A 12966-nucleotide genomic window follows, 5' to 3' on the forward strand; every position below is an offset into this window, starting at 1 on the left:
CCTCCACACCTGGGCTCTCTGTCCTGAGGGCCCCTTGGTGTTTCCAGTCTACAGGCACAGAGGGAGAAGAGGCTGTCTCAAAATAGAAGTTCAATAAATGTGTCTCCAAGTCTTAGATTGTAACTGGGAATTTTCTCCAACATGCTCATCTACCCAAAGCATAGAGATGGAATAAACAGGAGTAGACAAAAAGGCACAGTCTGGGGGACAAGAAGCAGTGAGGAGGCAGAAAGGATTCTGGAGGTTTGATGGAGAGGGATGGAGAGCAGTTGCTCTTCTCAAAGATTCAAGAAAGACAGAGAGAGGACTTTCTGTTCTCACCCTGTGATGTGAGGGTCCATCCCACATAGCTGTCAATCTGCATTGCTTTCTGTTGGGTGTCTCCCTCTCACAGCCCAGCCCTGAAGGACATGAGGGAGTTGTGAGCCCATTTAACACCACCCCCCAAGGCAGCCATTGTGTCCACCTCCTTTCTGGGCTCTGAGCTCCACACCTTCACTCCCTTCTCCAGTTCACCCTCCTCATCTACTCTTGCAACTCCCTTTCAGAAGCTGTTTATGCCTAAACCCTTTCATGGTCCTCACTGTCTTTAGGGTGAATCCAGGCTCTTCCTTCTGAACTCAAGGCTGTTCATGACCATCCAGATGTGTCCCTCCCACCTCAGCTCTCACCTCTGCTTCCCTCAGACAGATGGGTACAGTGGCCCATGAACACTCACATATCCACACACTCATACACACATGCACATTCATACACACACCCACACACACACACTCACAACCACACAGGGTTTTTCATTTCATAGGTTTGATGTATAATAGTTACATTATTATTTAATCTAAAACATTCACTTCTGCTTTGATTCACACATTGATTATTGCAAAGTCTGTTGCTTTATTTCTGAAATGTAGGGAATACATTTTGGAAATAAGTATAGTTTGTTTTGGTCTAGGAGTTATGGAGAGGAGGTGGCTCTGTTCAGATGGGCTCAGGGGGCCCCGTTAGGAGGCACAATGTGGTCCTAATCCAGGTTGTGTGTGTTGTGTGGGGGAGGGGAGGAGGTTCACTTGGCTGAGTTTGGTAGGAGGAGGCACTGGCCTTAGGAGGAGACTAGAGAGTGTAGCTCAGCCTGATGGCCAGCAGCACGAACTGCCGGGTGGAGATCCCTGGATGTGGCTGGAGTCAGGGGGGACCCGTGGACAGGCTTTGTGCAGGGTATGGTCTGTGACAGGTACGTTTGGGGCCATGAGAATGAAACACCTGAGCCGACAGTGAGGGTCTGGAGGAGGCCAGAAGGAGGCTGATGGGGTCACACCAATGAGCTGTCCTGGGTCTTCACCTGAGCTTGTCTTTGGGAAGACCTGGATCACAGAAAGGAAAACCGGGAGCCAGAACAGTGGGATTGGTTCAGTGTGTAAAGGAAAAAGTGGGGAGAATGGAGGGCTCGTCCTCTCTCCACCTTGGGTGCCTGCAGGAGCCAATGGGGCTGTGCCAAGTCTGCTAAACCCAATAGGAACAGGAGGCCTGGGGGATGTTACAAAACTGTCAATCACCCACAGAGGCAACAAGCACAGCCCTCCAGGCCTGAGTGTGTGCTGCTGCTTCTCCCTATCACTTCCTCTCTCTGACTTCGTTTATTCTGTGAGCAGAGCTCCTGCTCTCCATCCCTCTCCATCAAACCTTCAGAGTCCTTTCTGCCTCCTCACCACCTCTTGTCCCCCAGACTGTACCTCTTTGTCTTATGCTGTTTATTCCACCTCCATGCTTTGGGTAGATGAGCATGTTGGAGACAGTTCCCAGGTTATAATCTAAGACCTGGGGACACATTTATTGAACTTCTATTTTGAGCCAGTCTCCTCTCCTTCTTTGCATGTCAGGCAAAATTGCGAAACCTCATCTACGAGTTTATGAGGATCGGCAGTGCCGGAGACATGAGGGCCTCAACCTGGTGTCATTTTCTTTCTTTTTTTATAATTTCTTTTATTAATTTCAGAGAGGAAGTGAGAGTTAGAAACATCAATGATGAGAGGGAATCATTGATAAAGCACATGCTGCAGTCCCCACACTGCGGATGGAACCACCAACCCAGGCATGTACCTTGACGAGAAATTGAACCATCACCTCTGGCTCATAGGTCAACACTCAACCACTGAGCCAAGCCTGCTGAAAATCTGGTGTCATTTTCTGACTTTATGAAGGCATGTGTATGAGAGACATGTGCTGGGAAGGGCTGTTAGGGAGCAGCATGCGTATCCCCCAAGCTTAAAAGGTAAATCGGAAACTGTAGTGCATCCTTGGTTGAATGGCAGATGAGTGCAGACACAAGGATGCAGGGATGTTGGGCCTCAGCCTGGATCCTAGACTCAGCCCAAGTCAGGAGTGAAGGTGGAAATTTAATGAGTGGGTTGGTCCTAAGCACTAATGCACTAAGGGCACCTCTGACCTGGTGGGAGTCCTGCTCCCATAAAACTCCACGGACACCAGTGGTGCAACCTCCAAGGTATAAGGGAGCTGTAGGGAACCATTCATGTTTCACTTGTATTTCTTTTTATTGAAGCAATATTCACATAACATGCAATTAAAATAGGAAATTCACTAGAATGCAGTAAATACACAATGTCTCAATGACAATGTCTATCTTGTTTCAAGAAGGTTTTAAATTCCCTCCCCCCCCCAAAAAAAAAAATAAAAGTAAAAAATAAAAACAACACACCAAACAGTCCATCTCCCATCTGTCCTCCTGGTCAACCCCAGACAAACCAATCTGATTTCTGTTTCTATGGGTTTCCTTCTCCTGGACATTTCGCATAAAGGGAATCACACAAAACCTGATTCCATTTTGTGTCCTGTTTCTGTCACTGAGCTGCATTACTATGAGGTTTTTCCACTATGGACCAGGTACCTGTCCTTTTGTTCTTTATGGTTTAAACTAATCCCAGGGTTGTGAAGATACCTCATTTTGTTGGGATGGATATGAGCCAACATGAAGGAGTGTATGGATGTGAATCCAAACCAGCCATGTGGGATGGACCCTCATGTCACAGGGTGAGAACAGAAGGGTAGTGGAGAAGAGTCAGCGAGGTCAGGGAGGGAGAGAGAGCACCCCAGGTGGATGGAGGAGGACATGACCCACGTTCTCCTGCACCCAGACCTCGCCTACCATATCTACTCTCCATGGACATTCTCAACACACAGATTCCCCAACAATGGTCCCCACCTTCCTTCAGCACCTCCTGGGATCTTCAGATGGCCTCCAAGACTCCCCACTCTGAACGATGCATTGTTCCCTCTGTGTTCACATCCTGGCTGCATCGAAGGCCCTCTGGTGTCGTTTTGCGCGTGAAATAGCAGCACCCCAAGGACCACCAGGACCAAGCCAGCCATGCCCAAGCAGATGAGATTCTCCACTGTGTAGCCTTGGGGATGGAAACATAAGAATTGTGGGTAAAGAAGTCTCAGAGGTCAGGGCAGACCCAAATCTCTAGGATTTTGATGTTCAACCTGGGCTCCCACCTCCCCTTGACATCAGTGTCCCTCTGATGTCTGAACTCAGCACCTGCTCTGAGTCACCATGATAAGAGTTAGCTGTGCCCAAGAACTGAGGATGAGTAAGAAATGGTCTCAATTCAGGAATAACTAAGAGCTGTGTGTTCTGTGTTCAGCCTGAGACCCAAGACCCCATGAGCTTATTCCCCTACAGCTGAGAGATCCCCGTTCACAACAGCTGGGGACCCAGGGTCCATGGAGGAGGGGTTGGTGTCAGTGGTGCCTGAATCTCAGGAGCAGGAAGGGGTGAAAGTCTGGGCTGGGTCTCCTTCCCCCACCCCGCCCAGGCCCCTCCTCTCAGGGCCTGCGATTTTCATTGTCACCTGACGTTGTTCATCTATTGATTCTTGTATTAACTCATTTATTATACAATAATGAATACGTACTATGGTGGATATATTTTCCAGATGAAAAATATGGGTATGGGGATGCTAATCATGTGATTTTTTTTTAATCTCAAAAGACAACAGAGTTCCCAACCAAAGAAGTACAGTTCTCCTTCAAACTTTTACATGCATAACAGAGAAAATCCCACTAATTTACATTATTGAGTGAACGCCAATTGTAGGAAATTATGTCCATCTGTTACCCCATTTTGATATAAATACCACGATATAAACATAAATTACAGACCTCTCCTCATCACAAAGACCCAGGCAATGATTCTAAATCCCAGCTCCCACAATTCAGAAAATGCACGTGGACGATAAACATTATTCCATTGGGTTAATAGCCAAATGGTTGCTACCAAGAAGCTTTGTAATGTGTGTCATGTGGTTGTAAGTCATAGAGAAAAGGTAATTTGGGAAGATCTGTATCTATCAGAAAAAGAGCATTCCTAAGAAACCATAATGAAAGAAAACAAATGGAAACAAAGAGACCCCTGACACCAGATGGTCACGGGGCTCCTCTTGGTGATGATGGGCTCTGGGTCAGCCCAGATGGAGAGTTCAGGGATAACTCCAGAAAAGAAATCAGACCTGAAAGATCTGGCATACCTGTGTCCCCCTCATGAAGTCATGAATGATCCAGTGATGCCATTTAATGAGCACCTACTGTGTGTGAGGCACATGCTGGGGTCTGTCTCTTATCTCCTCTCACCTCACAACAGTTATGCACCAGGGATTGCTGACCCTACCACCCACTTCACTGAGGCTCAGAGAGGTCAATCACGTGTCCCAGGTCACCCAGCCTGGACGGGGAGGGACTGATACTGGAACCCAGGACTGTGGGTTCCCTGTGCTGTCTTCACGCTGACCGCCACCAACCTCCCAGGTGAACAGCAGCTCTTGCTCTGGGCTCCTCCTCTGCAGGGGCCTGTCCAAGTCTCATGTGGAGTTGAGGGTCCTTCCTCACTGCCCACCCCCAGCACAGCAGGGACAGGAGGGGAAGTGTGGGTTGGAATATGGGTCTATCCCTTATCCATCCCCACCCTGCAGGCCCTGATGCCCCTTGGGAAGGTCAGGCTGGGCTGGGGCTCTGCCTTCCTGAGCTCTGTGAGGCCGTATGACTACTCATCTCCCAGCAGCCTGTGAGCAGGATGGGACCAGGGATGAGCAGACAGGAACCCTACACTCAGAGGAGAGAAGGGACCGCCCAGCCCCACAGCAGGACCAGTGGAGCCAGGAGCTGAACCAGGGCTCATCCACCCTGTTCCCCCCTCTGTGCTGAGCCTGATCTGAGGGGGAGGACTGGGTGCCTGGAACCTTGTCCTGCCTGTCCCTCCCTGTACAGTGTCACCGTCACTGAGACAGAGGGGACAGGCACCATGACATCACATCCTGGGGGCTTCCCTGTGAGGCCCCTCTCCCAGGAGGTCAGGGTCAGAACTGACAGGAAATCTAAGCTCTGGACAAGGATTGTTTCCATTCACACTTGGAGACACTGAGGTGCAGAGAGGGGAAGGGCGTGTCGAAGTGAGAAACTTCAGAGGGGCCTGAACCCCTTGTAGCTCAGCCTCTATCCATACGGAGGTTCCTACCTCCCCACAGAGCCCCTCACTTACCCATCTGCGTGCCTGACCCTGTGGGTGGGAGAGACCAATCCTCAGAGCCTTCTGGGATGAGGATGGGGCAGGAGGGGTGGGGGCTGTCATCTCCCCACATTAGCTCAGCTCCCATCCCCTCCTGTGACCCGACATCTCCCTCTTCCATGACCACCCCACCCACAACCAGCTCAGACACTGGGACTCCCAGCCTCCCTGGGACACAAGCCGGTCCTTGAGGATCTGGGTCACCCAGTCCCCTGACAGATTCTCAGGATGTGCTGGATGGGCTGTGCTCCCTCTGAGCAGAGATCCCCGGGACTCACCAGATGTGGAGATGGGCCCTGTGGGTGTGGGGCTGGGGCCTCCAGAGGGTCCAGGAAATGAGGACAGGAAGAGGATGAGAGGCTTGGGATGACCCTGGACCCAATGTCACACAGACACCCTCTTTCATATGTGCTATGGCCCTGAGGCCCTCCACTGCTTCAGTATCCAGGTGAGAGGAAGGGAGTGGATGGGGTGGGAGGGCTCTAAGGAAAAGATTTACAGCAGGTGACCATCCTGAGAGCCCCTCATCCCAGTTTCAGCCCATAATCTTTCTGGGGACAAGAGCCTGAGCTGACATCTCAGCAGACAGGGTCAGGGGCCCTCACCTGAGACCAGGAGCACCAGGGGCTCACTGGGGAGTGACAGCAGGAAGGGGGAGGAGCTGTGTGAGCTGTAGCACCTGTAGGTGCCCGCATGGGCTGAGGTCACAGGGCTCATGGAGAACACTGCCTGGAACTCCTGAGCTCCATCCTTTGATCTCAGACGCAGTGGGGGATCCGCTGCCCCCTCCTTGGACAGAAGGAACGTGGTCCTCGGGCTCTGTGACTGACACAGCAGCATCACGTTCTCTCCTGAAGCCACCCTGGGGCCTGGCTGCACCGAGAGGGAGGGTCTGTCAGGCAGGTGTCCTAGAGAGAGGGAGGGAGGGTGAGGGCTGCCTGCCACCTTGTTCTGACCTGAGTCAACGGGCCTCTCTCTGAGGACCCTCCTCTATATCTGTCTTTGTTTCTCTGAGTCTCTCCCTCTCCCCTCCCACCCCCTGTCTCTGTCTGTCTCCCTCTAACCCTGGGACCGCCACTTTCATTCTGGCCTCACCCCCTTAGACCCCAGCAGGGCCTGTGCAGAGTTTGGTCCCTGACTGAACCCAATGGCTCCTCACCTGCCACCAGGATGTCCAGGGGGTCACTGGGGGCCGACCACTCAGAGGAGAGGTTGTATCCACCGTAGCATCTGTACCGGCCTCCGTGGGAGCTGCTCACAGTGTCGAGGGGAAAGTGGGCCTGAGAGAGCCCAGCCTGGGGCTGCAGGACAAGGCTCTGGGGGAGGTCCCGTCCCCCCTCCTTGTGCAGAGCGAATCTGTCATAGCCGACATCAGAGTGACACTGGAGGGTCAGGTTCTGTCCAGAGGCCACGATGGGGCCCTGATGGCTCAGGAGAGAGGGCTTCTCAGACTCACCTGGGGAGACCAGACATCAATTACAGAGGCTGCTCCTCCCATAAACCCCATTCTCTTGGCCTGTCCACAGGTCTCACTGTCTCTCTCCATGTCTCTGGGCCAGGTGCCCCTGTACCCACCTCACCATCTCCCATGGGGCTCCACTCACAGCAAAGATGCCAATTATGTATCCAGTGCCTCAATCCTTTGATGAGACAATAATGGGACTTACCTGGAACCAGGAGCTCCAGGGCATCACTGGGGAGTGAACACACTTTGGATCTGTTCCTGTAGCAGCCATAGCATCTGAACCTCCACCTCTGTGAGGGGGTCACGGGGCCCACAGGGAACAGGGCCTGATACTGACCACTTGTCTGTGGCTGTGAGTCCAGGGCCCAGGAGAGCCTGTGATCTCCTTCCTTAGTCAGAATGAACCTGTCAAATCCCTGCCAATAGCCACACTGGAGGGTCACCTTCCCTCCTGAGGTCACGACAGGGCTGGGCAGGGCTGAGAGGCGGGGTTTTCTGGAGGATCCTAGGAGAGGAGGAGGCAGCATTTAAATGGGCTCACACCTCCCTCATGTCCCCCAGGGCTGGGCTGTGAGAGGGAGACACCCTGAGAGCAGACCTCCCTCCTGAGGGCAGGGCCTGAGGCTGGGGCCCCTGAGTGTCCTCCCACCTGTCACCACCAGCTCCAGGGGGTCACTGCGCTCTGACCGGCCACTGGGACTGTGATAGTAACAGCGATATCTCCCTGCATCAGGCTTTGTCATGTGTGTGATGGAGAACTTGGCTCTGTCCCCGGGATCCAGTGTCTTCTCTTGGTACCAGGATGCTGTGCTTGCCTCTTTATCCAGACGGTACACCTCAGCCCTTGGGGTCCCCTGACACCAGATGGTCACGGAGCTCCCCCAGGGGATCACAGGGCCTGGCTCAGCCCAGATGGTGGGTTTGGGGCGGGTCTCTAAAAGGAAACAAGAGGCTGCTTTACAAAGACCTTCCCACCCTCATCCCCAGCTCAGCCCAAGACCCTCTCATTTTATCACCTTATCCCAGCACCTCTGTGCTTCCTCCTGAGCACCAGGGGTGAAGTAAGAAGAGGGACTTGGAGCCTGGGGAGGACTCACCTGCCTGCACACGGGTCCTCTGGTCCAGACTCAGCCCTGGAAGAGATTCCCTGTGAGAGATTTGCACCCGGACGTCTCAGCTGATTCCCTTCCTATCAGGGCCCCGTCCACTTGAACTGCTTGAGCCTGACGTTCCTCATGAACAAGGAGTTGTAACCATCCTGTCCCTCCTCCTGCTCTCCCTCCTGCCTTCCCTCCCCATGTCCAAAACTGACCGAGGCAGAGAAGAGCAGAGAGGATGGACGTCATGGCGTCTGCTCTGAGGGCTCCTGCTCTGCAGATGGAGGAGTCCTGGGCCTGAAGGACAGAGACGCACAGGATGTGGTGGGTCCGGAGCTGCTTCCGCCTTCTGGGTTTTCACAGCTGTGGACCCACAGCCAAGGGAGGACCCGCCCTGGGCCTGGCTCTGCATCTCCCCAGGATGGGGACTGAGGGGGAGACAGGTTCTCAGGTCTCACCTGATCCTCAGGGTCTCATGTGTCTGATGGTCTGACTCCTGCTCTGATAGGGCAGGACCCAGGTTCTGGTCCTGATCCGCCCCTGAGAGTCTGGCTCTGAACAGCCTAATGGGTCCCCCGACCATGGCCTTTGAGGGACCTCACTTATAAAAGATTCTGCTGAGCAGTTTCTCTGTGGCCTCAGCATTTCCAAGACATTCCCTGATTCAACGGTCCTGGTAGGTTGCCATCCCTGCCAACCCTTCATGTTTCCGGCCTTTTTAATTTTCATTATTCAGTGTAGGTGTTGGTACCACCCTGTGGTTTGATGCACATTTATTTCTTCAATGACTTATAAAGAAAGGAGAGAGAGAGAGAGAGAGAGAGAGAGAGAGAGAGAGAGAGAGAGAGAAACATCGATGTCAGAGAGATACCAATTGGTTGCATCCCACATGAGGGTTGAGGAGCAAACCCCCAACCAAGGTACATGCTTTTCACCGGGAAGGAAACCTGTGACTCTTCGATGGTCAGGCTGATGCTCTAGCCACTGAAAAACACCAGCCAAGGCCAGCTCATCATGTTTACGTAATGTCATTGCACCTTTGCATGTCAACATCAGTTGCTTGATAAAGGTGTTTGCTTGCTTTTGTATTGCTCTCTGCTGCCACATTACAGATCTGTAATATTTCTTAGATGATCTGAGGGCCAGTCCGTGGTCTCATTTTGCCATCGCAATTATCCACTTCTGTCTCGCTGGGGTTTATGAGGAACAGAAGTTCTTCATGTTAGTGATTCCACTGTGTCCATTTCCCCCTAAGTTCGTGTTCTTGTGTGCACTTGAAGAAAAAAATCTCTCTCAAAAGTTAATAAGATAGTTTGGTAAAAGAAATAGTAATTGATTTATTTTTCTTGTTTAGATCTGTCACCCATCCTGCATTGCTTATTGCAAATGCTGTGAGGCAGGTAAGATGTTCACCGTGTCCTAGAGACTCACCCACTGACCCAGGACCATTCGATGGAAAGACCATGACCTCCCCACTGAATCATCCAGGTGCCTCCACACGCGGGGTCTGACCTGGAGTCTTCCTTCTGCTCCTTTGGATGAGCCATCTCTACTTTGCAATTTTTCAAACCTCCACCGTCTCCATCTGCATTGAATGGCTGGTTTCATTTCTTCCATATCTCAGTCGAGAAGAATTGTCACCATCTTTGTGGGGCAGCTGTTGGTATTGCTGAGAACTCAAGGGAGGAAGTGCCCTGCTCAAGTGTCCTTCAACCATTCAGGATGTGGTAGCGCCACATTGATATTTAATGTGTCTGTGTGTGTTTCTGCCTTGGAACAGGACTCCCATGAATGTTGTTCTTGTCTGAGTCCTGATGAGTCTCCACAGTTTGAAAAGGAGAGTGACACCGGCCTCAAAGATGCTCTGAAGGGGCAGCAATGACTCCGATGATTGGCCCCCAGGACATGGAGAGATCCCGCTGCTCACAGAGACAGAGAGTCAGACGTAGGACCTGCGTCCAGGGCCAGGAGAAGGTGCTGAGCTGCCTGTGGGAGCAGATGCATCCTGCACAGCCCCCAGGTCCTCCCTCCCCACCCCTGGGCTCACTGTCCTGAGGGACCGTTGGTGTTTCCAGTCCCCAGGCACAGAGGGAGAAGAGACTGTCTCAAAATAGAAGTTCAATAAATGCGTCCCCAGGTCTTAGATTATAACCTGGGAATTGTCTCCAACATGCTCTTTTACCCAAACCATAGAGATGGAATAAACAGAGTTAGGCAGAGAGGTACAATCTGGACTACAAGAGGCGGTGAGGAGGCAGAAAGGATTCTGAAGGTTTGATGGAGAGGGATGGAGAGCAGGGGCTCTGCTCACAGATTCAAGAACGTCAGTGAGAGGACTTTCTGTTCTCACCCTGTGATGTGAGGGTCCATCCCACATAGCTGTCAATCTGCATTGCATTCTTTTGGGTGTTTCCCTCTCACAGCCCAGCCCTGAAGGACATGAGGGAGGTGTGAGCCCATTTAACACTACCCTCCAAGGCAGCCATTGCGTCCACCTCTTTCCTGGGCTCTGAGCTTCACACCCTCACTCCCTTCTTCAGTTCACCCTCCTCATCTGCCCTTGCAACTCCCTTTCAGAAGCTGTTTATGCCTAAACCCTTCCGTGGACCTCACTGTCTTCAGGGTGAATCCAGGCTCTTCCTTCTGAACTCAAGGCTGATCATGACCATCCAGATGTGACCTTCCCACCTCAGCTCTCACCTCTGCTTCCCTCAGACAGATGGGTATAGCTGCCCACGAACACACACACACACATACAGGCACATTCATACACACACTCACACATACGCTCACACAGACACACACACACAAGCACACATGGTTTTTCATTCTTTTCATTTCATAGGTTTGATGTGTAATAGTTACATTATCATTTAATCTAAAACATTCACTTCTGTTTTGATTCACACATTGATTATTGCAAAGTCTGTTGCTTTATTTCCAAAATGCAGGGAATACATTTTGGAAATAAATGTATGTTGTTTCTGTCTAGAAGGTTTGGAGAGGAAGTGGCTCTGTTCAGATGGGCTCAGGGGCCACAGGAGGGCACATGATGTGCTCCTAACCCGGGTTGTGTGTTGGGGGAGGGGAGCAGTTTCACTGGGATGAGTTTAGTTGGAGGAAGCCTTGGCCTCACTGAGAATGGAGAGTGTAGCTCAGTCTGATCATCAGAAGCATGGACTGCTGGGTGGAGATCCCTGGATGTTTCTGGAGTCAGGGGGGACCCGTGGACATGCTTTGTGCAGGGGATGGTCGGTGACAGGTATATTTGGGGCCATGAGAATGAAGCACCTGAGCCAAGAAAGGGTCTAGTGGAGGCCAGGAGGTTGATGTGGTCACACAAACAAGCTGTCCTGAGTCTTAACCTGAGCTTGTCTGTGGGGAGAACTGGGTCACAGAAAGGAGAACCGGGATACAGAACAGTGGGATTGGTTCAGTGTGTGAGGGGAAGAGAGGGGAGAATGGAGGGCTCATCCTCTCTCAACCTTGGCTGCCTGCAGGTGCCAATGGGGCTGTATCCAGGTTGCTGACCCCAAGAGGAGCAGGAGGCCTAGGGGATGTTACAAAACTGTCAACTCATCCATAGAAGCAACCAGCACTGCCCTCCAGACCTGGGCGTGTTCTGCTGCTTCTCCCCGTCACTTCCTCCCTCTGACATTCTTGTCTCTGTGAGCAGAGTCCCTGCTCTCCATCCCTCTCCATCAAACCTTCAGAGTCCTTTCAGCCTCCTCACCGCCTCTTGTCCCCCAGACTGTACCTCTTTGTCTTATGCTGTATATTCCATCTCTATGCTTTGGGTAGAATAGCACTTTGGAGGCCAATCCCAGGTTGTCATCTAAGACCTGGGGACAGGTTTATTGAACTTCTATTTTGAGTCAGGCTTTTCTCCTCTACCTCTTCGCCTGTTGGGCAAAATTGTGAAACCTCACCTCTGAGGTTGTTAGGTGGATCAACAGTGTCTGAGACATGAAGGGCCCTAATCTGGTGTCATTTTCTTTTTTAAATTTTTTTTTTTTTATTTCACAGAGAAAGGGAGAGGGAGAGATAGAAACATCAATAATGAGAGAGAATCATTGATCGGGTGCCTCCTGCAATCCACACATTGGGGATGGAGCCCACAACCCAAGCATGTGCCCTTGACTGGGAATCAAACCATGGCCATTTGGCTCATATGTCAACGTTCAACCACTGAGCCATGTTGGCCGGAAATCTGGTGTCATTTTCTGACCTGATGAAGGCATGTGTATGAGAGACGTGTCATGGGAAGGGCTGTTTGGAAGTCACATGTGTGTCCCCCAAGCCTACAAGTTGAATCAGAAGCTGTAGTGCATCCTTGGTTGAATGGCAGATGAGTGCAGACAAAAGCATGCAGGGATGGTGGGCCTCAGCCTGGATCCTAGACTCAGCCCAAGTCAGGAGTGAAGGTGGAAATGTCATCAGTGGGTTGGTCGGTAAGCACTAAGGCACTTAGGGCACCTCTGACCCAGTGGGAGTCCCGCTTCCATAAAACTCCATGGACACCAGTGGGGAATCCCCAAGGTATAAGGGAGCTGTAGGGAACCATGCGAGTTGCACTTGCATTTATTTTTATTAAAGCAACAGTCACATAACATACAATTAAAATATGAAAATCGTAAGAACACAGTAAATACACAATGTCTCAATGACAACATCTATCTAGTTCCGAGAAGTGTTTAAACTCCCCACCCTCCCAAACACACACACAAAAAAAAAACCACCAAGCAGTCGTCTCCCATCTGCCCTGCTGGTCAGCCCCTGACAAACCAATCTAACTTCTGTTTCTATGGGTTTCCTTCTCCTGGACA

General features: G+C 51.5%; 1 protein-coding gene and 1 pseudogene across 2 annotated transcripts in view; one reads left to right on the top strand and one right to left on the bottom strand.

Annotated features, from left to right (window-relative positions):
- The window catches only part of LOC308530721 (leukocyte immunoglobulin-like receptor subfamily A member 6), a gene marked incomplete at both ends in the record, with an annotated part of 88160 nt that overhangs the window by 26669 nt on the left and 48525 nt on the right, over positions 1–12966 (top strand). The window lies entirely within an intron of this gene.
- The window catches only part of LOC308531377 (leukocyte immunoglobulin-like receptor subfamily A member 6), a 36823-nt pseudogene continuing 27543 nt past the window's right edge, over positions 3687–12966 (bottom strand). Inside the window, exons 2-6 of the transcript in view lie at positions 7693–7977; positions 7246–7548; positions 6738–7034; positions 6184–6486; positions 3687–3769 (exon numbers count right to left, since the gene is read on the bottom strand). The product of the transcript in view is annotated as a leukocyte immunoglobulin-like receptor subfamily A member 6 (transcript). The remainder of the gene's footprint in view (positions 3770–6183; positions 6487–6737; positions 7035–7245; positions 7549–7692; positions 7978–12966) is intronic.

The sequence above is a fragment of the Myotis nattereri genome, assembly GCF_964212035.1.
Source record: "Myotis nattereri genome assembly, chromosome: 15".
Taxonomy (NCBI): domain Eukaryota; kingdom Metazoa; phylum Chordata; class Mammalia; order Chiroptera; family Vespertilionidae; genus Myotis; species Myotis nattereri.